This window comes from Heloderma suspectum, chromosome 10, assembly GCF_057233095.1.
Source record: "Heloderma suspectum isolate Gila_16-S chromosome 10, 16-S_ref, whole genome shotgun sequence".
Classification (NCBI taxonomy): domain Eukaryota; kingdom Metazoa; phylum Chordata; class Lepidosauria; order Squamata; family Helodermatidae; genus Heloderma; species Heloderma suspectum.
The window spans coordinates 45,200,076-45,226,503 of NC_139467.1; positions in this window are offsets into that span (position 1 = coordinate 45,200,076).

Sequence of the window (26,428 nt, forward strand, 5' to 3'; positions counted from 1 at the left end):
GTCTTGTAACACACACTTTCACACCAGTGGGACTCTGCTTTTAACCTCTACTGAGTAGAGGAGCAGGCACAGGCTAGTCTAGAACAATCACAAAGCTAGACACAAAAAGGGAAAAGAGGCTATGGAAGGACAAGACTCTCCAGTGGTGGTGACCTGCAAGGTGTGTGCCAGGTTTGTTTTCTTGCCTGAGAACAACATGGCCTACACCTGCAACAAGTGCAAGTTGATCACGCTGCTGGAGGAAAAAGTAAGTGGACTGGAGCGGCGACTGTCGACCCTCCGGGGAATAAGAGAACACGAAGAGTTCTTGGACAGAATGGGGGAACTACAGCAGCAAAGGGAAGACCAGAAGCTTGAAGAGCAACAGCAAGATGAGGCAGTGGGAAATGCTGAGGTGAAGAAAAATGGAGTAGAGGATATCCTTGGAAAAGGGTGACAGTTAGGAGAAGAAGAACTAGACGCCACTCTGCACCAGTGGAAGCAGTGGAGCTGTGGAACCGATTCCAGGTACTTGCGGATGAGACTGGAGGACAGCCTGCAGAGGAAGAATCACAGGGGAACCTACATGAGAGTGAGCAAGAGGCTGAAGGTCAGTCAAAAAGAGGTGATGAAACCCAGGCCTACAACAACAAGAAGAGAAGAGTGGTAGTAGTGGGAGACTCCTTGCTGCGTGGGATCGAGACCCAAGTATGTTGCAAAGACCCGTGGACTCGCCAGGTATGTTGTCTCCCGGGAGGACGAATTAGAGACATGACTGAAAGGTTGCCTGCACTCATAAAGTCCACTGAGGGGTATCCCTTTCTTCTCATCCATGTGGGAACAAATGATAGCGCCAAGCGGAGCTACGAAGAAATCACGTCACACTTTGAAGCTTTGGGAAGGAAACTCAAGAACTTTGGGGCCCAGATAGTTTTCTCATCCATCCTTCCAGTAGTTAGAAGAGGGATAGAAAGGGAACGAAAAATACTCCGGGTGAATGCCTGGCTACGAGGGTGGTGCCGACGAGAGAGATTTGGATTCTGGGACCACGGGCTATATTTCCTGGAAGATGGGCTGTTGGCAAGGGACGGGTTGTACCTCACAAAGGCTGGGAAGAATGTGTTTGGCCACAGCATGAAGAACTTCATCAGGAGGGCTTTAAACTGAATCCTACGGGGAAGGGAGATGTAATGTTGGGGGTAACAATGGATGTAGGCGCATGCACCGCAATGAAGAGAACAGCTCTGATAGCGCCCAATAATAGTCTTCAGACACACGTAAGAAGAAAGCCAGACTATGAAGCACATAGTCTTCGATGTCTATATACTAATGCCCAGAGTATGGGAAACAAACAGAACGAACTTGAACTCTTGATACAGGAGGGAAATTATGACTTGATAGGTATAACTGAGACTTGGTGGGATGACTCTCATGACTGGAATACAGCAATTGAAGGATATAACTTCTTCAAAAAGAACAGCAGGAACAGAAAGGGAGGTGGGGTTGCACTGTATGTGAAAAATACATATCTCTGCACAGAAATACAGGAGGATGGGCTTGGTAGCCCCATCGAGAGCATCTGGATCAAAATAAATGGAGCAAAGAATAAAAGGAACCTGGTGGTCGGAGTCTACTACCGGCCACCCAACCAAGGAGAAGACGAGGATGAAACTTTTGAAAAGCAAATAGCCAATGTTTTAAGGAAGCATGATGTAGTAGTAATGGGGGACTTCAAGTTCCCCAATATTTGTTGGGAGACAAATTCTGCAAAACATGGCCCCTCCAGGAAATTCCTGACTTGTGTGGCGGATATCTTCCTCCTACAGAAAGTAGAGGAAGGAACTAGAGGATCGGCTATCCTTGACTTGATCGTAACCAACAGAGATGACTTAGTGGATAAAGTAGCAGTTACAGGAACTCTGGGGGAAAGCAACCATGTTGCACTTGGGTTCTTGGTTCTAAGGGAAGCAAAAGTTGAGTGTAGTCAAACGCGTACCCTGGATTTTAGGAAAGCTGATTTTAATAAACTCAGAACAGTCATCAGTAAGGTCCCATGGCAAGTGATGCTAACGAGAAAAGGCATCCAAGATGGGTGGGAGCTTTTAAAAAAGGAAATTCTCAAGGCACAATCACAAACAATTCCGACAAGAAGAAAAGGTGGAAGACAACAGAAGAAGCCAATGTGGCTTCACAAAAAGCTTAGGGATGACCTGAAAACAAAACAGGACATATATAGAAAGTGGAAAGAAGGCCAAGTAACAAAGGAAGAGTACAGGCAGGTAGCACAGCATTGCAGGGATGGCGTCAGGAAGGCTAAAGCTGAGAACGAGCTGAGGTTAGCGAGGGATGCTAAAAACAACAAAAAGGCTTTCTTCAGCTACGTGCATAGTAAAAGGCAGAGGAAAGAAATGGTTGTTCAGCTATTAAATAAGGATGGCAAAACAATAACAGATGACAAAGAAAAGGCAGAGGTGCTCAATTCCTACTTTGGCTCAGTCTTCTCCCAAAAGAGGGTCTATGACCCCCCTGGCAAAGGCAAAGTGCAGGCTGAAGGGGCAGGATTGCAGCTTGAGATCGATAGGCATATGGTCAAGGAACACCTCATTACTTTGAATGAGTTCAAATCTCCAGGGCCAGATGAACTGCATCCTAGAGTAATAAAGGAACTGGCAGAAGAACTCTCAGAACTGCTGTCTATTCTCTTTGAGAAATCATGGAGGATGGGGGAAGTGCCAGATGACTGGAGGAGGGCTAAAGTTGTCCCTATCTTCAAAAAGGGTAAAAAGGAGGAACCTGGGAACTACAGACCAGTCAGACTGACATCAATCCCAGGGAAAATTCTGGAGCAGATGATAAAGCAATCCATCTGGAAGCACCTTGAAAACAATGCCATGATTACTCGAAGCCAACATGGATTTGTCAAAAATAAGTCCTGCCAGACAAATCTGATCTCATTTTTTGATCAAGTAACCTCTCTTGTAGACCGTGGGAATGCTGTAGACATCATATACCTCGACTTCAGCAAAGCTTTCGACAAAGTGCCCCATGATATCCTGATGAGCAAACTAGCTCAAAGTGGGCTAGATGAAACAACGATCCATCTAGCCCACTTGTTGTCGATCACAAGCTGAATATGAACCAACAATGTGATGTGGCTGCAAAAAATGCAAACGCTGTTTGGGGCTGCATTCATAGAAGCATAGCTTCCAAATCCCAGGAAGTACTAATTCCCCTCTACTCAGCACTGGTGAGGCCTCATCTGGAGTCCTGTGTCCAGTTCTGGGCACCACACTTTAAGAAGGATGCAGACAAACTGGAGAGGGTTCAGAGGAGGGCAACAAAGATGATCAGGGGACTGGAAACAAAGCCCTATGAAGAGAGACTGAAAGAACTGGGCATGTTTAGCCTTGAGAAGAGAAGACTGAGGGGAGACAGGATAGCACTCTTCAAGTGCTTGAAAGGTTGTCACAGGGAGGAAGGCCAGGATCTCCTCTTGATCATCCCAGAGTGCAGGACACGGAATAATGGGCTCAAGTTACAGGAAGCCAGATTCTGGCTGAACATCAGGAGAAACTTCCTGACTGTTAGAGCAATACGACAATGGAACCAATGACCTGGGGAGGTGGTGGGCTCTCCCACACTGGAGGCCTTCAAGACGAGGCTGGACAGCCATCTGTCAGGGATGCTCTGACTTGGATTCCTGCATTGAGCAGGGGGTTGGACTCGATGGCCTTGTAGGCCCCTTCCAACCCTACTATTCTATGATTCTATGATTCTGTACTCTCATGCAATGTTTTTCATACAATGTTTACAGGAAAGAAAAAGAGCATCGTACAAAAACATAACAACTGAAACAACTACAACTACAGAGCAATTTAAATCACCCCTATTTCTCTTTGTGCCCGCCCCCCCCCCCAGAAAAAGCAGCAGTTATTTCATTTCCCTTTGTTTTGAGTGAAGGAGGATGGGCGGTGGGACACTGGTGTCTCTGAAAAAGCACTCGATCCAAACATTCCTGTCCAAGCAGACAGAAGATGCACATTGCACTGGCCACACTCGAGCTGACAGGTGCAGCCCAGAGGCTGGCTTTCCCTCTACTGATGATGAGGCGGTGAGAGGTAGGAATGTACGAGAATGTTGTTTTTGTTCACTAATCATGTCCATGTGCCCTGTTCACAATCCCAAATGTGAGCAGAGTGCTTTTTTCCAAGAAATGTTAGGAAACTTCTGAATATTCAATTGTATTAGAAAAATGTGTATTTTGAAATGCGCATTATTAAAAAAATAGACATGTTCACATTTTAGTCAAAGGTGTGAGTTATTTAAAAAGACACACAGAAATGCACAGGTTTCCCTTTCAAAAGGTGCACTATTTGTGTTCGAACACGCTGAAAAACAGGTTGAAAACGAAAATAGGAGCCGAAGCAAGCGTCAAAGTGATTTTCGGAGAATGTAGGTGAGCTCAGAAATCACTGGTTCTCCAAATCTTAGTGGAAGATTATACAGCTTTTGCATTCCCTGCCCACTATGGGGCTGGAATACTTCCTACAGCAAGTGCAGAGAAGAGCAGGCAAAATGGCGGATGTAGGAAAAGGGCAAGGGATCAGAGATACCTGTGGGAACTCCTCCCCCAGCCTACCCTGAAGGAAGGGGTTTGGAGGAAGGAGCACAGCTTGGGGAGGACAGGGCCTCAGCAGAGGCCCCATGGGTCAGATGAGCTGGTCTCTGCTTTGGGGGAGCACAACATCTCCAGGTTGCAACCTTGCAACCCTGGCCTACACTGTTTCTTTCAAGTCATTCAGCAGGGCATCATTATGGGATATCTCAGAAACAAAGTGCTGTTGATGAATGCACCCTGAACTATACCAGTGAATGCCTCCGAAGTGCTGCTTCCCCTTCCCCCTCGCAATGGCTCCACAGGCATTCAGCCCTTGCCATTATTTTAATACTTCTTGCTTATTGCAAGACAAGATCAGCTGTTGGCCAAGATTGGGGGGGGGGGGGGCGAGCGAGAGGGTCTCTTTGCCTGCTCTTCCCTCTGCCAGGTGGATGTATTTGAGGCTCAGATACAGATTCTCATTAGTTTTTCCTCACTTGGCTGCTTTATCGATTTCTCCTCATTCTCTTCATTACTAGTCACATCACAGCTCAGAAGCCATTTGGAGAAATTTACAAATAGAAAAAAAGAAAGGAGGAGAGAAAAATCCCTTCAGGAGGAGAATGCCCATGACAGACAACTGCAAAGGCAGGGAAGGAAGTTTCCCTGTTCACTCTGCACTTCTCCACCATGATGTGAGTGGGGCGACAACTCATGGCACTGGAAGGAGCCCAACCACCATCCATTCCGACTCCCCCCCCCCCCCCGCAGTGTCAAGGTTTCCAACCAAGAACCTTCGGTCAGAGGCTGCGACTGGCAGGGCTGGGCTAGGACTGTGCGTGCCCAGGTTTCAGGGTCTTTGAGAGGCACAGAAAGGGGGCGCAACGTGCAACCCCTGCCTCTGTGTGGGGCAGACAGCAGGAGGCCAGGCTGGATAGCAGCACCCAGAACCTGCCCCTCTGTCCTCGCCTGGGCAGCAGAGCAGGACCATGCTGCCTGCTGGGTGGCTAGACAACATGGCCTCATGGTTCCGATTCTGATTTGGTGGGGGAGTTTGTTTTTGGACTGGGAAGGGGGTCCAGGCTGGGCTGAAACAAAGGGATTTATTTTGTTTTAATTTTCTAAAACATTTATATTCTACAGCAGCCTTCCCCAACCTGATGCCCTTTAGATGTTTTGGACTTCAGCTCCCATCAGCCCCAGCCAGCATGGTCAATGGTCAGCAATGCTGTGAATTGTAATCCAAAACATCTGGAGGGCACCAGGTGGGGGAGGGCTGCCCTGTCTCATCCTACAGTCGAGGTAGCTCTCAATAATAATTAAAGTCATAACCCAGGAATGGACCAGAATTTCTGGGTTCTGCTGCAGAACGTTGAGAAAGATCTGGAATAAAGCAACTCTTGCCCAACAAAAATACCTCTGACCTGGGGTGCTTCCAGACAGAAAGCTTCTTGCAGGTACAGCTTGTTGGTTTCTTTTCTTTTTTAAAGCCAGATTTATAATGTGCCTTCCACACTGCAGAAGGCATTGTGGGGTTTTGGTGAATCTTTTTTTCCACCATATCCCACAATTTCCTGTCCACACACGAGTCACAGCAAGATTAATGTAGTGGTTGTTGTTGTTGTTCAGTCGTTCAGTCGTGTCCAACTCTTCATGACCCCATGGACCATAGCACGCCAGGCCTTCCTGTCCTGCGCTCTCTCCCGGAGCGTGCTCAAGTTCATATGCATTGCATCGGTGATGCTATCTAGCCATCTCATCCTCTGCCGTCCCCTTCTCCTTTTGCCTTCAGTCTTTCCCAGCATCAGGGTCTTTTCCAGAGAGTTTTCTCTTCACATTAGGTGGCCAAAATATGTGAGCTTCAGCTTCAGTATCTGTCCTTCCAATGAGCACTCAGGGTTGATTTCCTTTAGGACTGACTGATTTGACCTCCTTGCAGTCCAGGGGACTCGTAAGAGTCTTCTCCAGCACCACAGTTCGAAAGCATCAATTCTTCGGCGCTCAGCCTTCCTTATAGTCCAGCTCTCACAGCCATACATTACTACTGGGAAAACCACAGCTTTGATTAGACGGACCTTTGTCGGCAAGGTGATGTCTCTGCTTCTTACTATGCTGTCTAGGTTTGCCATAGCTTTCCTCCCAAGGAGCAAGCGTCTTTTAATTTCATGGCTACAGTCACCGTCTGCAGTGATCTTGGAGCCCAAGAAAGTAAAATCTGTCACTGCTTCCATTTCTTCCCCTTCTATATGCCAGGAAGTGATAGGGCCAGATGCCATGACCTTCGTTTTTTTATGAGTTTCAAACCAGCTTTTGCACTCTCCTCTTTCACCCTCAACAAGAGGCTCTTGAGATCCTCTTCGCTTTCTGCCATTAGGGTGGTATCGTCTGCATATCGGAGGTTGTTGATAATTCTCCCGGCAATCTTAATTCCGACCTCTGATTCATCCAACCCAGATTTCGTTGCTGCCTCCTGAACAATGTTACGAACCTCCGTCCATAGTTCCTCAGGCACTCTGTCTATCAGGTCTAATCCCTGAAATCTTGTCTTATTATCCCTCCTTTCCTTCTTCTTTCCCCTCTGCTGGCAGTTTCTTCCCTTCACTTCTTTTTAAAAAAATTATTTAAAGTTTGTAGTCATTTTTAGTACAGCAAATGAACATTCACCTACACCTATAGACTTACAAAAACAAACAAAATCAAATGCACAAGAGACAAAGGACAAGGGGGAAGTGGGGGAGGGCAGGATAGGTGACTTTCAAATAATAGTTTCCATACTCCCTCAGAGATTTAGGCTAACCATCAGACAGTTCCAAGAACAAGGACTTGGATATTTTTCTCTTGCCTGCTAAATGCTACGTTCTCTTTTACGGCAAGTCCAAGAGATCCTCTGCCCATTGTTCTACCTGTGGCGAAGTGGGGGACTTCCAGTTCTTCAGTGCAATTCACTTGGCCACCAAGGCTGCCCATTGAATCCAGAATCTGCATCCCTTTCCAATGTCCCAGCAACAGATTGTAAGTGGAGAAATCCCATGCTGTATCTAGTACAAAATGGATATGTTTCAATACCTCATCCCAGAAGGGGCAATAATTGGGCAGGACCATAACAGGTGGGTCAGAGTCCCTCCATTTTTAGAGCACCTCCTGCACCTATTATGCCCCAGGATGTTCAGCCAGAAAAATCTGCCAGAAGTCCAGTGTACACATAAGATGATCATCGGCTGGATTAACTGCAGTCGCAAATCTAGAGAAGAGGTTTTGATGTCTGCGAGGATATAGTTCCACTGAGAAGTATCTAGTGGCCTCTCCAGTTCAGCAGCCCATCTGATCTGCAACTCATCTAACGTAGGACCCAGTTTGGTTCTAACAAAGGAGTACAGAAATCTGTGTGCCCATGAAAAGTACTCCACTTTGTACAGGAATCCAAGCACTCTAGGAATCTCTGACGCCGCAAGGGCAGCTGGAACAAACATCGCCCTAGACAATGCCTAAGTTGTAAATATTGCCAACAGGCAATTTTAGGGAGCTTGAATTTCAGCTTAAGTTCTTCAAAAGTTTTGAAACAATCTCTGTTGTCAATAAGCTGTGACAGTGTGCTGACTCCTAGATCTATCCATGTGCGCCATAGTACTGATTTACCTCCACTTTTGATATTTAGATTGACCCACAGTGTGAGATCTCCATGTAATGAGGGTCAAAGCCCAGAGATGTTCCCATGTCCCACCATGCCTTCCTTGCAGCCATAATGGTAGGGCTATATATGTGAGGCTTATGTAGATGGTTAGCTATCCACTTCTCTAATGCTGCTGTTTTCTGCCTTTTAATTCTGCCCATTCAGGACATTCTACCCCCAACTTCTCCCCAGTCCAGTATCATGCCTGGCAACCATGAAGGTGTTATGGTCGATTTTGAAGTTCGGAAGACCAAATCTGCCCTTATTAACTGGTAGCTGTAATTTATTATATGCAAGGCCTTTGATCAGTTCCCTGTATAAATGATCAGAACAATGCATCTATTTGGGCAAAAAAAAATCCTGGGGATATATACAGGTAGAACTTGGAGGACATATATAATATGAGGGACCATGTTTAGCCTTGAGAAGAGAAGACTGAGGGGAGATAGGATAGCGCTCTTCAAGTACTTAAAAGGTTGTCACAGGGAAGAAGGCCAGGATCTCTTCTTGATCATCATCCCAGAATGCAGGACACGGAATAATGGGCTCAAGTTACAGGAAGTCAGATTCCGGCTGAACATCAGGAAAAACTTCCTGACTGTCAGAGCAATACGACAATGGAACCAATTCCCTAGGGAGGTAGTGGGCTATCCCACACTGGAGGTATTCAAGATGAAGCTGGACAGCCATCTGTCAGGGATGCTTTGACTTGGATTCCTGCATTGAGCAGGGGGTTGGACTCGATGGTCTTGTAGGCCCCTTCCAACCCTACTATTCATTTAAGAACAGTTATTTCCCCCTATAGACTAAGCATCAGTGGCTTCCATCATTCTAAGTCTTCTGCAATATTTTTTAGTAGTGAGGTAAGGTTCAGAGTTGCGATATCCCTGATATTTCTTGGGATAAGAATGCCTAGATATTTAAATTGGGTTACTCCCCACTGGAAGGCCCAGTTCCAGTCTGTCCCCCTGATAGGAATGTGATATGGCCACTGATTTGTCCCAATTTATCTTATACCCTGAAATTTTTCCAAAGTTATTTATGGCGTCCATCAGCCTTGGCACACTTACATGCGGCCTATCCAGAAACAGCTATGTGTCATCTGTGTATAGCACAAGTTTTGATTCCCAACCCTGGGCCGATCTACATTGCGCCTGCCATCACAATGAATTCTCTGGATAGGGGCGCCTCCAGCAACACCCTTAACAAGATCAGCCTCAGATGGCCTTCTCTCTGTCCCATCAGCCAGGGCAGCCTTTTCTGTGGTAGCCCCCACTCTCTGGAACTCCCTCCCTAGGGAACTCTGCCATGCCCCCTTTTAATGAGCTTCCGCCATGCATTAAAAACGTGGTTGTTCAGGCAGGCATTTGGGGTGGGTTAGGCTATTTTAGAAAATGTTTTTATTGTAGAATTTTATTGTTTTAAACTGTTTTATTATATGCTTGTACATTGCCCAGAGTGGCTGGGTGACCAGCCAGATGGGCGATTAATAAATTTAATGAATGAATGAATGTATAAATAAATAAATAAAATTCAGTGTCCCGTTGGGTTATGCTCTTGCATTAAAACGTGATTATTCACACTCACCCATTTCCCCCATTGCAGTGCTTCATTGAATGCACGAGCTCAGTTCACACTCGAGCGCTGTGCTTTTTTCCTGCGCGCGCTTGTCTGATCTTGGATGCTAAGTGGGGTCGGCCCCAGTCAGTAGTTGGATGGGAAACCGCCTGGGAATCAGGCTTCCTGCATTGAGCAGGGGGTTGTTCTATCCCTTCAAATGAGACTAAGTTTTACCCCCTCCTATCCCCCGCTCAGGATGTTTTTTTTTAAGTTAAGGCGTTATCCTCCCAGAATCGGGGCTTCTCCGCGATGTTTTTTTTTTCTAATTCAGGCATGATCTTCGAAGCTTCACAAAGAAAGAATCTATGTCCTCCTCCTTTATATTCCCTTCCTTATAGTATAATTCTGAACGGAAGTTTTGATGTGGTTTGCATTCTTTTACACTTAATTTGCAGCATCTAGAATTCCCAGGAAGGTGTTTTTATTTTTGACCTGTTTTCATCTGAATGCCAATAGTTTCCCTGCTTTTTCTCCTGAATCCCAAAATGACTGTTTGACACAGGTCAGGTAGAATTCTGCCTGGGCTGAATGGTGCTTATTTACTTCATACTTTAATTTAATTAAGCTATTCTAAGTTTCCAGAGTAGGCGATTTGGCGTAAGATTTCAGTAACTGTGGTAATTCATTTTCCAGTTTGGATAGCTGTTCCCTATGAGTCTTCTTTTTATATGAAACATGTGCTATGGCAAGCCCTCTCAGGTAAGCTTTCATTGTATCCCATGCCACAGTGAATTTTACATCTCCAGTATCATTATCCTTCAGGAATTGTGATACTCCTTCTCTCAGGATTAGCAAGAAGCCTGGGTCTTTTAACAGTGCTTGTTCATCTGCCATTGTGGGGATTTAATTGGGTGGGAAGGTGGAGAAAAAGTGAGTATTACTGTGGTGTGATCCGGGATGGCCCATGGTCCTATTTTGCACTCTGTAATTGACTCAACCAATGCAGAACTAATTAAAAAAATAGTTAAGGCGAAAGCAGTTTTGGTGCAGCTGAGATAAAAAACGTATAATCGCTACCTGTGGGATGCATAAGGCACTAGATATCTCTCAGACCTAAGTCTTGCTGGAAGGTCTGTAGCGCAGTGTGTAGCTGGGATCATGAAGTATGAGATGGAGTATTCCTATTGAATAAGGAGTCCAGGATTTCTTTAAAATCTCCCCCATAAATTATTTGGGAGGTATCAAACGGCAGTACATGTTTATTTAAGGCATGGAAGAAGTCAGGATCATCTATGTTGGGTCCATTAACATTCACAGGGAGATATTGCTCAGAGTCAATTTGTAAGGCTAATATGATATCTCTGTCCTTAGTGTCCAGAGCTGAGAACAGTGGCAGTTAGATTCCTGTGCACAAGAACAGCTACTCCCCTGGTTTTTTTTGGAGACTCCTGCCCTGAAGACCTCCCCCACCCAGCTCTTCAGAAGTCAAGCTGAATCCTCTGCGAGCAAGTGGGTTTCTTGCAGAAACGCTCTATCAGTGTGGAATTTTTTGAGCTGGCAAAGCACTCGTGTATTATATGTTGTTGTTGTTGTTGTTGTTCAGTCGTTCAGTCGTGTCCGACTCTTCGTGACCCCATGGACCATAGCACGCCAGGCCTTCCTGTCCTGCGCTCTCTCCCGGAGCGTGCTCAAGTTCATATTCATTGCATCTGTGATGCTATCTAGCCATCTCATCCTCTGCCGTCCCCTTCTCCTTTTGCCTTCAGTCTTTCCCAGCATCAGGGTCTTTTCCAGGGAGTTTTCTCTTCGCATTAGGTGGGCAAAATATTGGAGCTTCAGCTTCAGTATCTGTCCTTCCAATGAGCACTCAGGGTTGATTTCCTTTAGGATGGACTGATTTGACCTCCTTGCAGTCCAGGGCACTCGTAAGAGTCACCTCCAGCTTACCTTGATTCATTGATCTGACATTCCAGGTTCCTAAACAATATTGTTCTTAACAGCATCGGATTTTCTTTTCACCACCAGACACATCCACAGCTGAGTGTCCTTTCGGCTTTGGCCCAGCCGCTTCACTCTTTCTGGCGCTACTTGGAAATACCCTCTGCTCTTCCCCAGTAGCATATTGGACACCTTCCGACCTGAGGGGCTCATCTTCCGGCGTCATCTCTTTTAGCCTTGTGATACATTCCATGGGGTTTTCTTGGCAAGAATACTGGAGTGGGTTGCCATTTCCTTCTCCAGTGGACCACATTTTGTCAGAACTCTCTGCCATGACCTGTCTGTCTTGGGTGGCCCTGCACGGCATAGCTTATGGCTTCATTGAGTTACGCAAGCCCCTTCGCCACAACAAGGCAGTGATCCATGAAGGGGGTATTATATGTTAGGAGAGCCTAAACCCTTAACATTCCACAAGACAAAGCTTAAGGACTCCATCAGATTGGTTGGGAGGCAACTATTAGTACCAGTAAGCATACCCTGGGATATCACGTGAGATGAGCTGCAGTCATGCAATGCAGATTTAAGAGACAGCAGCCATTTCTCATGAGGGACTTGTCTGAATGAGAATTTAAGTCACCTTCAATGACACTGGAAGAAAAAGGGGGTAGGAGTGGAACCTTGATACAGAAGAAAAACAAAACATTGAAAAACACATGGAAGACAAGACAAAATCACTAGCAAGCATAACACTTTGCAAAGGTCAGGAGCCTGTGCTTCCCTTTTCCTCCAGTCTTCCTGAATTGGGGAGAATTCACTTTTTATAAGACTTACAATGAGTAGAGACATTTCTGGACTCAAGGCTGATCAGCCAAGAGGCAGAGAACACTGGAAGTGTCATCATAATGAGCAAACATAGTGCAGCAACCCCAAACATTAAACGTTTAAACTGTACTTAAAGGGAGCCATTACCTTGCAGTATTGACCACTACACAATAGCCACTGCCAGTTAATACAAGCCCTGACTGGTGAAATAATATACTCCATGCTGTGGCGTAGGATAAGCTGCCTCCATGCTAGAAAGCAAATATTGCTGTGATTATAGTATATCTTTCTGCCTATAGCTCTCCTAGATTTAAGCAGAAATATCCTGTCATAAATGGGTCAGATTTCAAGCAGTCTTCCATGATTCCTGAGCAAGCAAAGCCAGTACTGAACTGGCGGGAAAGCGAGATAAGGCCAAAGGGATTGCAACAGTTTAGGTCTGCAAGAAACTTCCAAGTATTGGAGCTCAGGCTGCCCACAAGTAGTTCTCAGCTGTCCTAGGTGTAGTGACACGATGGACTTAGTCACCTTGCCTAATACGCAGCTCTGCAGGGTACCTGAAGTAGTGTTCTGTGTGTTGTTCTATGGCCAGCAGTTTTGCCCTCTGAAACCCCCATCTCTGATCTACAATGTCCTTGGGGAAGTCTGGAAGTAGGAACATCCTGTTGTTATCTCCCCACCGTAAGGGGCCTGCCTATGGCCCTTGCTCTCTTCAGCAGTTCTTATTTAACTTGGAAAATGGAGCAAGAGGAATATGATAGCTTGGCGGGGGGGGGGGGTGCCCTTGGTCATGCTCTGTCTCCAAAGTGTAATCTTCAGACAGATTTAAGGCTTTGCTCAGAAGATCCTCAAGAAAAGCAATTGTGTCCCTGACCTCTGCTCGTTTGGCCACCCCAATCAGGCATACATTACACCTGCTTTCTCGCCCCTCCAAATCTGTCAGCTTGGCCCTGGGGGTGTTCCCTGGCCTTTCTAATTGCTCTGTTGAATGGGCTACAGCAACAGCTCCATCTTCCAGGACTGGAATTCGTGGTTCTACTGCATCCGTTCCAGCTGTGACTTGAGTAATTGAGGTTTTTAATTCTGCTATCTCTGATTGCAGTGAGGCTTGTCCCTCTTTAAGTTCTTTTGTATCTCTTGCAGCCTCCCTTAAGAGAGATAAGATGGTCTCTGAATCGCCTTTTCCAGGTAAAGAGCCAAGAGAAATGGGAGCTGAGGAGGTTGCCATTTCAGCAGGGCCTGGGGCCTTCTTTCCTGCTTACTGACTTTGGCCTGCCAGGGTAGGTATCAGTCCTCAAATCTTCTTTTTAAGAAGAGGGGGGATGTTACTATACCTCTCCCATCTGAATATAGCCTCTGCTTAAATTAGGGGGCTGGATATTGGTGGATTGCTTCCCCTATGTCAGGAGCCTCAAGATTGTGCAGCCATTTCTCCTGAAGGTCCTGCAGGAAGCCCCTTCCTTTCACTTCTTTGTGCAAGCCTATTCACCTGTGTGTGTGCACGAAGTCCTCAACAGCAGAAGGCTCGCGGTTTACTCTCCTCACCCCAAAATGGAGCTGCGCTCTTTATTCCTTTTGCTAAGGGTACTTCCAGTTTAGGTTTTTAGGTTTGCAATCATCCTGCTTCATTCACATAATTTTATTGGGGTGGCTTTCTAGACAATGTCTTCTATTTTTCTTTCCACTAAGACAGAACAGTTGCACAATGCTTTTTTGATTGGTAGCACTAGGAGATGTTCCTCTGGGAGCACCCGAAACTGCACATATATAACAGAACACCCACACACAAAAGAATTTCCTTTATGTTACACTGTTCCCAGGGGGAAAGCAGAAGCATTTCATTTGAAATATATGACAAAATTTCTTGAAATTTTAAATGACAAAATTATGGAATGCTTATAGTTCACTATGAAGGTATAATAGAGTTGGGCAAATACTCCTTTCAGAAATAAAAATATATAGAAAAGACACTTCCACGTGGAATGGTTATAAATATAGCCAAAGCAGAAGATATCATAGTCGTTGTCTTGCATGCCCTGCAAATCCTCATGGCTCCATCAAAGCACACTGCAATTCGGGATGTACTATCAGCCACTAGAGTTCTTACAGTGTAGATACCAGAAATAAAAATGATACAGCTGCAGAGAAACACTCCCACGGTGTGTTCTTGGAACAACCCCCTCAAGAACATCACAGCACATGTCACAAACATCCCCCCAGCAAAATGCTGGAAAGTTGCGACATCGAACATCCACACCCTGTGGATGTTTATGCTATTATTGCCTTGAAAAGTTAACAGATATTCCACGTAACAAGAAAAGACAGGAGACCCGGGAGGAAAGCACAGGAGGATGACAGTGTCATGTGGAACCCTCATAATCCCATGATAAAGGCAAGCCAATAGCACTTTAAAAGCCTTGTCTAGAAGCACTCCTGGATTGCCGAATCAACCTGATTCAGTCTGAGCTCTGGAAAAGTCTAAAATCACCTCTTTGCATGTGAAATGAGACTGTAGCCATACTCAAGCCCTCTGACACTTGGCATCTGCAAATAGGGGCACTCCTGTGTACAAGCAGAGGGAGGGGGCTAGAGGCAAAGAGCATCTCTACACCAGCTTAAAATCCCACATTTAAAATGGGGCTTTCTGCTTCTGTTTTAAATGCAGGATCCCAAAGAAAGAAAGAAAGAAAGAAAGAAAGAAAGAAAGAAAGAAAGAACCTTTTAAAATGACCATGCCGGTCTGGAGCCCTGCACGAGGTATTATTCCCCCTGCTAGGCTTTCTGTTTCTGCATCCAGCCTTGTTGGTGACGTTGTGAGGCTAAAATGGAGAGGAGAACCAACTCTGTGCATGTCTACTCAGAAGTAAGTCTTATTGAGTTCAGTGCAACTTACTCCAAAACATGTCAGCACCCCACTTGCCCCCAGCTCAGCTTTGTATTTCCACATCAAGCTCATTAGCAAACCTGTTAGTTATCTCTCTGGGTGAGTTGGTGACTGCTTCAGAAAGAACTTTCCATTATAGAATCATAGAATAGAAGGGTTGGAAGGGGCCTACAAGGCCATCGAGTCCAACCCCCTGCTCACTGCAGGAATCCAAGTCAGAGCATCCCTGACAAGTGGCTGTCCAGCCTCGTCTTGAAGGCCTCCAGTGTGGGAGAGCCCACCCCCCCGCCTTCTCCTCCATAGCTGAGTCTTCCATTGTCTTTCATTGATCCCACTCCTCTTCTTGTTGCTTTAAACCTTTTGACAGAGGGAACTGAAGCGGAACACAACGGGGTAATTTGCTATCTATTTAAAAACGGAACAAAGGGCATTTAGTGCAGGAGATGCCTGGGATGATCACTGCATCATGTAAAGAGCCTGCAAACTTCCATGAAGGAGCAATCTCAGTCACAGGAGAAAAGCCTGGTGTGAAGGAGCCCAAAGGCATTTCTGCACGGGCAAAAAAAAGTTTGGGGGGCAAAAGGAGGAAGGAATTAAACTGCTGAATCTCAGCTAGTTCTCAGCAGAATTCTCTGAAATTTGATCTGCACATGGCTCTCACCATCTCCACACCAGATTTCAGAGTGTTTTGAACAAATGGCCTGGGCTTGATTAACATTTAGGAATGTTCAGGGCTTATAATGGTGAGATGCTGATCAACACCTCCACCTGAACTCTGCCAGCACTCCTGTAGTACTGTTCCCACCGTGCTGCACATGGTGCCTTACAGAAACAAAGGGATGGAGGAATGTGGGCAAACATGTTTAAGGGGCATAAAGTTTGGTTATGGATGGGGATGAAGATGAAGAGGACTAGCCGCATGGAAAAGGTGGGTTTTGAAGTAAGGGAGGGAGGTGCCATCGTGTAACTGTTCAGAGAGGCATGTCCACAGACAAGGGGCAGCAAGGAAAAATAGGAAGAGCCACCTAGGGGAGCAGGAAATCTTTGGCCAGATAAGGGTGGAAGTGGTGGGGGAGCTGAGATCCCACAAACAGTGGCTGAAAGACACGTTGGGGAGAGGCCATGAACGGCGTTCAAAGGAAGGCCCAGGAGGTTGTGCTGGACAGAAGCTAGAAAAGGGGCCTGGGTGACAGCTGAGGCTCAGCTCGCACAGAAGCTTATGGTGTGCCAGCGGAGGTGTAGCGGGAGACACCATACACCCAGCACGTGCCAGGGGTCATATCTGTTTATTTATTGTTACAGTTATTTGTCTCCTGCTTTTCAGGATCAAAATCCTTACAAGTAAGACAACTATACATTCATAAAAACGACTATAAGCAATATTAAAAACAGCAATTCATAAGGATCTGTCCCACAGGGCAGCTGAGGAAAGAAGCCATGTGGGGGAAGTGGGGGACAGACCAGCCGGAGCAGGCGCCTGAGGCAGCCTTGAGCGCCATCCTCCTTCCCTCTCTCTTCATGCACCCCAATATGCATCACGCACCAACTGTATCCTATCATGCACCCGCACATGGTCCAGAGCCATTCCCTGGTTGTGCTGGGCCTCCCTCAACATCATCTGGTGCCCCTGGCACACCAAAGATGTAGATATTAATAGGCCTGGGGATTTTTCTTGCTCAGATGAACTCACTCTCCGTTTCCAGTTGCAATCTTCTTTTGTGTTTGCAGAAGAAAACTCTTGTGTGTCCCCCGCCCCCCAACACTCATGCAGTCACATGTCAGCTGCCTGGTGGCAATGACATTATGGGCACCAAACACTGATGAAATAAACTCTCGCCCAGTATTTAAAATAAATAAGAGGAACCGCTCAGCTTTCAGTAATGTTGCCTTGTCAGGCAAGACTGACAGGCCGTGGAATGGGTTTTCGCCTCCCCAACCCCCCTTTTTCATGACAGGCCAAACAAAACTGTCCATCAAATGACGCTTAATGGAAGCCACATCTGAGGCTGTTGCTTTCACAATCATCAAAAAGGGAATTCAGGCCTAAAGAGAGAATATGCCAATAGCAGTGATGGCTGTAACAGGAGCCCACTTCGGACTGAGGAAGGCCAGGCGAGCTGGAGGCAATTTGGCATCTGAAATGGAAAATCCAGATATCACCCCCTCCCCTTACACACATACACACGCGGGCGCACACACGCACACACAGAGTAATGCAGGTGGCACACAGCCATGCCAGGAAGCTTCCTGCGCTGAAATGAATGACAGCTATGCAAGAGCACTGCATTCATTTCAATGGGGTTGCAGCAGTGCAGGAGACGCTTTCTTCCATTGGTGGGTTTGCCCAGCCGGTCTCTTTCTCTGGCACCCTTCATGGCACCCACCCAGGAAGGCTGCCCCTGACAGATACATAGGGCTGCCTCTGGTAAGAGGTTTCTCCTCCTTCTTTTTAGACAGTAGAAGAACATCTCCTTGATTCTACAGAGATCTAGAACTGGAGAGTGCCAGGCAGTCACCGACTCCACCCCCAGCTTTGAGGCAGAATAAGCTACTTTGTGACCAAAATACTGCTACTTTTACCCCTAGACAGAAACAGGCCCTCACCAGGCCCACAAGTGCCTCTGCAGAACACATGATTCCAGATAATCCTGGACCTGTTGAAATTCCAAGCAAAATCCACACAAGATTGGAGGGGAGGGGGAGACACTAACATGATCTGAAACCAGGATTTTCTGCCTAAGTGATGTGTTATATATTCATGCTATGCTGCCCCCTTCAACAGACAGGGGTGATGGTTGGTGTTCTGCAAAACTGGCTTTGTGTACAAGACCTTCTCTGCATCACCTGAGATGCCCTGACCATTCTCTGGCATCACCCAGCAAGCTCTAAACCCTGGCTGTTTTGCTGCACTGTAATTGCTTGCCTTTCCTATTGCCAGTTTAGTGAGCCCTTCCCTCAGTGGAGCCTTTTTAACTTAATGTGTGCCGTGCTAAATACCGGACAGTCCATTGGCTAAAGTAGGGAACCCACACAGAAGCATTTCAAGTCAATAAGATACTGCATTCCCATAACAACTCTTTCAACAGCTAAGGTCCAAAGACTCATAGCTAGGTCAATGCACCAAGGGGGGCTTCAGACTTATTTTTCTCAAACAGCAGGTCCCTTTGCTGCACCAGAAGCCATTTTTAAAAGCAAGTGGAGCTTCAAAAGCACTTTGGGGTCACGAGCTTGCCAATCCACAGCCCATGTATTTTATGGCAGGAGGTGGAAAGACAACACAGCCATCGTGCCAATCAGCCTCGTTCTGGAGGCCTCCTGTGCCCTTGCACAAGGACAGGTGGCTGTTGATCAGCAAAGGAAATAGCAGCAGCAACCGAAGAAACTTTTTGGTCTCATCCTTGACTGATTCCTCCTGGCATTCCAAAGCTCACCTGCACTCCAGAAGGCTTCCTCCCCACTCCTTCTGCTCCCCAGCACTTAACTCTGGAACTGCAAGTCTGCAGCCCCAGCTGATATTGGGAGAGCTGGAAAAAACATAATTTTCCTTTATCTAGCCATTGAATGTAGGTGCTGAGTTGCTGACACTGCGCTGGTGGTGAAGATACTTCCATCATGTCTCAGCTGTGCCTCCTCCATTTATCACAAGCTGCTTCTTTCATCGACCCCTAAATGTTTTACCTCATTTAAAATGTTTAAAATGTTTTACCTCATGTTTACCTCATGTTTTAAATGTTTTCCCCCATTTAAAATGTTTTCCCCCATTTAGCGGCCTGGCCTTAGTTTGCTGTTAGACACTGGCTCACCTCCATGGAGTAACTGTCCATGTGTGTGCGCACGCGCCTGTAGAATGGGTGGTTGGTCCCTGCCTGAGGCTGCTACCAAGAGTGGGTGCTTGATGGGGTTTGGCAGGTGGAAGAAACGTCATAGTCCCGTGGTTTGTGCTGGGCTTCCACAGGGATACAAATCCTAGCTGCTGCTACTCCTTCTGTGGCTTTTCTCAATGTAGTTTCCCAGCTGGAAAATTCAGGGTGATTGTAACCTACTTCACAAGGCTGTTGGAAGAGTGAATGCAATATTGACAATAAAGCACTTTTTTATGGATTGAAAAGCCCCCTATAAATGTAGTGGGAGAGTAGCAATGTCCTTGTGGCTTCCCAGTGAGCTCATAAGTACAGCAGGACTTGAACTCAGGCCTCCCAGACCCATCTGTCTTACACTCTCAACTACACCACAGTGGCCACCAAACCAGATATGTTATTAGCTATCTAACCTGCAAACACATATTTTCAGTGGTTTTGAAGCTCATGCCTCCTTCATTCTACCCTAATTTATTAAGATTGTCTCGATATAATAGAGGTAGGTTGTTTGCTCCATCATTTCAGGGACATGAAGGACTTGGAGGCAACTGTGGATTCTTTGTTGTATATAGTCTTGGACCTCTTTCATAGGTGGTAGAAGAAATATTGGTCCATTTGGAAAAATGGGCAATGTTCGCCCAGACATCTCCTGCACAAGTCCCTCAAAAGGAAGGGGAGCTGGCATGGCTGTGCCAGTCCTTCGTAGCACAAAGTAACAGTAAAGATGAGTGTGTTCTGAACATGAGCAGAGTACATTTCCCTCCCAGCTGATCTACCAAGGCTAGCCTATGGCATATTTGGGACTGGGGTTACCACTCACTGAGGGCAGCATCAAGGGGATGCTTGCTTGTGGGACTGAGCGACTGCACATCAAGTATCAGAGATGGAGCTTACTGTCTTCTCAAGCCTGTACGAATGGAGGCAGGCTTTCCGGGCCACAGGGTATTGTGTCCAGGTATCTGTGAGTGCTGGCATTTCTGTGGCTCACTCAGCCTCTGTGCGATGGCAGAAGGATTCTTTGAGACACAGATGGTGGAAAAAAGCCTCTAGATACCGCAGAAGGATACACCCCATGAAGGAAGGGATTCTTCTGCCTTGCTCAGTGCGTGGCTTGTTCTGGTGGCTCAGCGGGTGGCACAACCGCGGGGGCTGCTTGGGCAGGCAGCCGTGAGGGCGTGCTCCCTCCCTAGCTCCGTGGCTATTACCAATCTGCAGATTGAGAAAACAGCCTTTGTGTGCCTCATAGGACTGGCCCTGAGCACCCTAGCAATTCTCTCTCTCTCTCTCTCTCTCTCTCTCTCTCTCTCGTTGCTTCCACATGGGTGTTGCTAGGAGAAAATGGCCTTGTGTTCCCATTCAGGACACCTGGGCTCAGCCTGTTTTCCATTTTGCTTTGCCTGGGAAAGGAAAGCTCAAATGAGGGTTGGTGACCAGGACAACACCGCACTGAAGCTTCCCACAGAAGGCCTCTCTTGGAACGGACAAGGGAGTAGACCCCACCGGCTGTTCAGTAAGCGTGGGTCTCCAGATGTTGTGGATGCCCAGCCTAATGTGCTCCCGCCTCACCATACGCCTCACACTAACTGAGGGCAATTCAGAGCCTTTAGAAGTAAAGGACACTCTAAGGACACACAGTCTACTGGACGGACATCAGCTTGTCCTCTGGCCGCAGAGGGTGACATTGGCATGCCGTTTCTCCAGGCACTATTTAACATTGGGGCTAAAGTCCTCCAGCGTTCACATTCCAGAAGGGCTAATGCTGAGAACACGGAGAAGCAGTGCTAAGCAAGCATGAAAACACCAGGGCCCTTGAACGCTGCTCAGGCCTTGCTTCTCTGCAATTAGCTAAAAGCAGGATTAAAACAGAGGTCCCAAGCAGCCTTTAATACATTGCTATAATATTCAGAAGTGCCCCTCCTCATGGCCAAGATCCTTCTATAATGTCTACTAACATGTAAGTTCCATTGACAAAAGGTCCTCTCTTTTGTAATGCTGAATCCTGTTTGCAGATTCCTCCACCTATTTTATTTATTTCTGAGGCAAGGTGGTTAGCAATGAGTAGCCTGATGCATCCCTTGAACATCTTCTCAAAATTGTCCCACTGTCACTTTCTGTTCCTGCAGGGAGTGGTGGTGATAGAATGTGTTCACAGAGCACCCAAAGACACACACTGTGTCCCCAGGATCTTTGCAATATACACCTCCCCCCCCACACACACACACACCGTCATCAGAGGAATGGGCATTTTGCTGGTTATGAATGAGACTCAGTGAGTCTGTCCTGCTTTCCTTGTATTCCACACAAATTTGCAGGGCTGAGTAAGCAGGTTTCGGCAGCTCTATATCAATGACAGCCTCACGGCTCCATGCGTGATATTGCTTATTACCATGTACATGCCCTATTAGTGGGGGAACAAATTAGATTAACCTAATGTAGTACATCATTATTTAACACCGTTTCAGTTCCTGCTGCTCACAAGCCACCTTTTAATAATCCAGAAGCTGTGCTTGGCCTGCCAAGCTGATTCTTCAAGCTTGCAAAACAGCCGGGGGGGGGGGGGACTCTTGGAGCAACCCTAAGATAAAAGTCTTATTGTGCTGTGACAAAACATCACAGACTCCAGTGTGTTCCTGACATTAGCCTGAACTCCAAGTGCTGGCAGGGAATGGGGTGGAAAGGTGGGGTGGCATTTCCCATAACTATCTGAATCCCCATAGCAGAATTCCCTACTGAGTAACTGCAAAACCCTTTGGTGCATCCAAGCCAAGTTGTAATGTTATTAACTTAGCCAGGCAGAAGCTAGCAGGGGAAAAAAAAAAAAAAAAGCAATCATGACTCTTTTCTCTAAAAATGGAGCCAGGGGATAATTGAGTTGAGTGGAACAGAACTGCCCTGTTTCTGTTGCCTGAAAAAGGTGGGGAGGGGGAGGAGGAGGAGACCACCCAGTCTTTCCATGTCAATTTATCTTTGGGTGACGCTAATAAATTAAATCCCCTTCATGGATCACTGCCTTGTTGTGGCGAAGGGGCTTGCGTAACTCAGTGAAGCCATAAGCTATGCCATGCAGGGCCACCCAAGACGGACATGGCAGAGAGTTCTGACAAAATGTGGTCCACTGGAGAAGGAAATGGTAACCCACTCCAGTATTCTTGCCAAGAAAACCCCATGGAATGTATCACAAGGCTAAAAGAGATGACGCTGGAAGATGAGCCCCTCAGGTCGGAAGGTGTCCAATATACTTCTGGGGAAGAGCAGAGGGTATTTCCAAGTAGCGCCAGAAAAAGTGAAGCGGCTGGGCCAAAGCCGAAAGGACACTCAGCTGTAGATGTGTCTGGTGGTGAAAAGAAAATCCAATGCTGTAAAGAACAATATTGTTTAGGAGCCTGGAATGTAAGATCAATGAATCAAGGTAAGCTGGAGGTGGTCAAACATGAGATGGCAAGATTGAACATCGACATCTTGGGAATCAGTGAACTAAAATGGACAAGCATGGGCAAATTTAATTCAGGTGACCATCATATCTACTATTGTGGGCAAGAATCCCTTAGAAGAAATGGAGCAGCACTCATAGTCAACAAAAGGGTGGGAAAAGCAGTACTGGGGTACAATCTTAAAAATGATAGAATGATCTCAGTACGAATCCAAGGCAAACCATTCAACATCACAGTAATTCAAGTCTATGCCCCAACCACTGATGCCGAAGAAGCTGAGGTTGATCGGTTCTATGAAGACCTACAACACCTTCTAAAACTAACACCAAAAAAAGATGTCCTCTTCATCATAGGGGATTGGAATGCTAAAGTAGGAAGTCAAGAAATCACTGGGATAACAGGCAGGCATGGCCTTGGTGTACAAAATGAAGCAGGACAAAAGCTAATAGAGTTTTGCCAAGAGAAGACGCTGATCATAGCAAACACTCTTTTCCAACAGCACAAGAGATGACTCTACACATGGACATCACCAGATGGTCAATATCGAAATCAGATTGATTATGTCCTTTGCAGCCAAAGATGGAGAAGCTCTATACAGTCAGTCAAAACAAGACCTGGAGCTGACTGTGGCTCAGATCATGAGCTTCTTGTTGCAAAATTTCGGCTTATTGAAGATTGTAGGGAAAACCACTAAACCATTCAGGTATGACCTAAATCATATCCCTTATGAATATACAGTGGAGGTGAGGAATAGATTTCATGGATTAGACCTGATAGACAGAGTGCCTGAGGAACTATGGACAGAGGTCCGTAACATTGTTCAGGAGGCAGCAACGAAATCCATCCCAAAGAAAAAGAAATGCAAGAAAGCCAAGTGGCTGTCTGATGAGACTTTACAAGTAGCTGAGGAAAGAAGGGAAGCGAAAAGCAAGGGAGAAAGGGGAAGATCCAACTGAATGCAGAGTTCCAGAGAATAGCAAGGAGAGACAAGAAGGCCTTCTTAAATGAACAATGCAAAGAAATCGAGGAAAACAACAGAATGGGAAAGACTAGAGATCTCTTCAAGAAAATCAGAGATCTCAAGGGAACGTTTTGTGCAAAGACGGGCATGATAAAGGACAAAGAAGGCAGGGACCTAACAGAAGCAGATGAGATTAAGAAGAGGTGGAAAGAATACACAGAAGAACTATACAGGAAAGATCTGAATGTCCCTGATAGCCAAGATAGTGCGCTCACTGAACTTGAGCCGGACATCCTCGAGAGTGAAGTCAAGTGGGCCTTAGGAAGCATTACTAACAACAAAGCTAGCGGAGATGACAGTCTTCCAGCTGAGCTATTTAAAATCCTAAAAGATGATGCTGTTAAAGTGCTGCATTCAATATGCCAACAAATTTGGCACACTGAACAATGGCCGCAAGACTGGAAAAGGTCAGTTTACATTCCAATTCCAAAGAAGGGCAACGCCAAAGAGTGTTCAAACTACCGTACAATTGCGCTCATTTCACATGCCAGCAAGGTGATGCTCAAAATCCTACAAGCTAGGCTTCAGCAGTATGCGAACCGAGAACTACCGGAAGTACAAGCTGGGTTTCGAAGAGGCAGAGGAACTAGAGATCAAATCGCCAACATTCGCTGCATCATGGAGAAAGCAAGAGAATTCCAGAAAAATGTCTATTTCTGCTTCGTTGACTACGCTAAAGCCTTTGATTGTGTGGATCACAACAAACTGTGGCAAATTCTTAAAGTGATGGGAGTACCAGACCACCTTACCTGTCTCCTGAGAAACCTGTACGAGGGTCAAGAAGCAACAGTAAGAACCAGACATGGAACAACCGATTGGTTCAAAATTGGGAAAGGAGTACGACAAGGCTGCATATTGTCACCCTGCTTATTTAACTTATATGCAGAGTACATCATGAGAAATGCCGGGTTGGATGAATCACAGGTCGGAAGTAAGATTGCTGGGAGAATTATCAACAACCTCCGATATGCAGACGATACCACCCTAATGGCAGAAAGCGAAGAGGATCTCAAGAGCCTCTTGTTGAGGGTGAAAGAGGAGAGTGCAAAAGCTGGTTTGAAACTCAACATTAAAAAAACGAAGATCATGGCATCTGGCCCCATCACTTCCTGGCATATAGAAGGGGAAGAAATGGAAGCAGTGACAGATTTTACTTTCTTGGGCTCCAAGATCATCGCAGACGGTGACTGTAGCCATGAAATTCAAAGACGCTTGCTCCTTGGGAGGAAAGCTATGGCAAACGTAGACAGCACAGTAAGAAGCAGAGACATCACCTTGCCGACAAAGGTCCGTCTAATCAAAGCTATGGTTTTCCCAGTAGTAATGTATGGCTGTGAGAGCTGGACTATAAGGAAGGCTGAGCGCCGAAGAATTGATGCTTTCGAACTGTGGTGCTGGAGAAGACTCTTACGAGTCCCCTGGACTGCAAGGAGGTCAAATCAGTCAATCCTAAAGGAAATCAACCCTGAGTGCTCATTGGAAGGACAGATACTGAAGCTGAAGCTCAAATATTTTGGCCACCTAATGCGAAGAGAAAACTCTCTGGAAAAGACCCTGATGCTGGGAAAGACTGAAGGCAAAAGGAGAAGGGGACGGCAGAGGATGAGATGGCTAGATAGCATCAGTGATGCAATGAATATGAACTTGAGCACAATCCGGGAGACAGCGCAGGACAGGAAGGCCTGGCATGCTATGGTCCATGGGGTCACGAAGAGTCGGTCACGACTGAACGACTGAACAACAATAAATTAAATAAAAGAGTAAGTTACTGAAAGGGCTATGGTGGCCTTTAAAAAAGGATCAAGAATCCAAATTCACAACATTTTCTCTGTCCCAAAACAGTCCACACAGCCAACAATAACAAAAAAAAAGAGAGTTTTGAATAAAAATATTATATTAAAATAGTGTTCAATTTTCAATTTTTCATCTCTTGGAGAGTGAGCTCATCTTCTGCCTTAGCTCCTGTATTCCATACCCACAGCATTATAATATGTCTAAAGACCCCTTCCACTTTTCAAACATATATCAGAAAAAATAAGAAAAAATTACAAGGCTACAAGTGGCAATTTGACAAGAGAGGGCTTTAAAACGCAACAGTCAAGAAACGGCCAACATAAAGAATAATGGCCTGCACAGAGTTAAGCCATTCAAAATAATCTTGAGTTGTGGATAAATAACTCCTTATATGGAACAGGTTATAACAATGTTATAACCTGGGTTACATGTCTACCCAGAAGTAAACTCCATTGAGTTTCACGGGATTGACTATCAGGTAAGTGTATATGGGATTGCAACGTTAGTGTGGAAGTGCCATGCCTACCTCATTCACTCACTTTTTATGGGGCATCCACATGACATCATCAGCAAATTGTCCTCCTGGAGCTTTTTTGTCTTTTCTCAGACCATAAATAAATCTGAACTTTGGGGAAAAAATGGAACAGTGGTGCAATCTTTGCACTGCAGGTGCTGATTGTTTCTAAGCAATACTTTCAAAGAGGCACAGTTTTGATGTGGGCAGTGATGTATTGAGCAGGTAAACCTATCGCTATTTGGTACACCTTCAGTATAAACTTTCCTGTAGAAACCATATCATTATCCCACTTAAAAAAAAAAAAAATCAGTCTTTTAATTAGCACTAACATGCTCCTTTGGATACAGTTTTAAAGTAT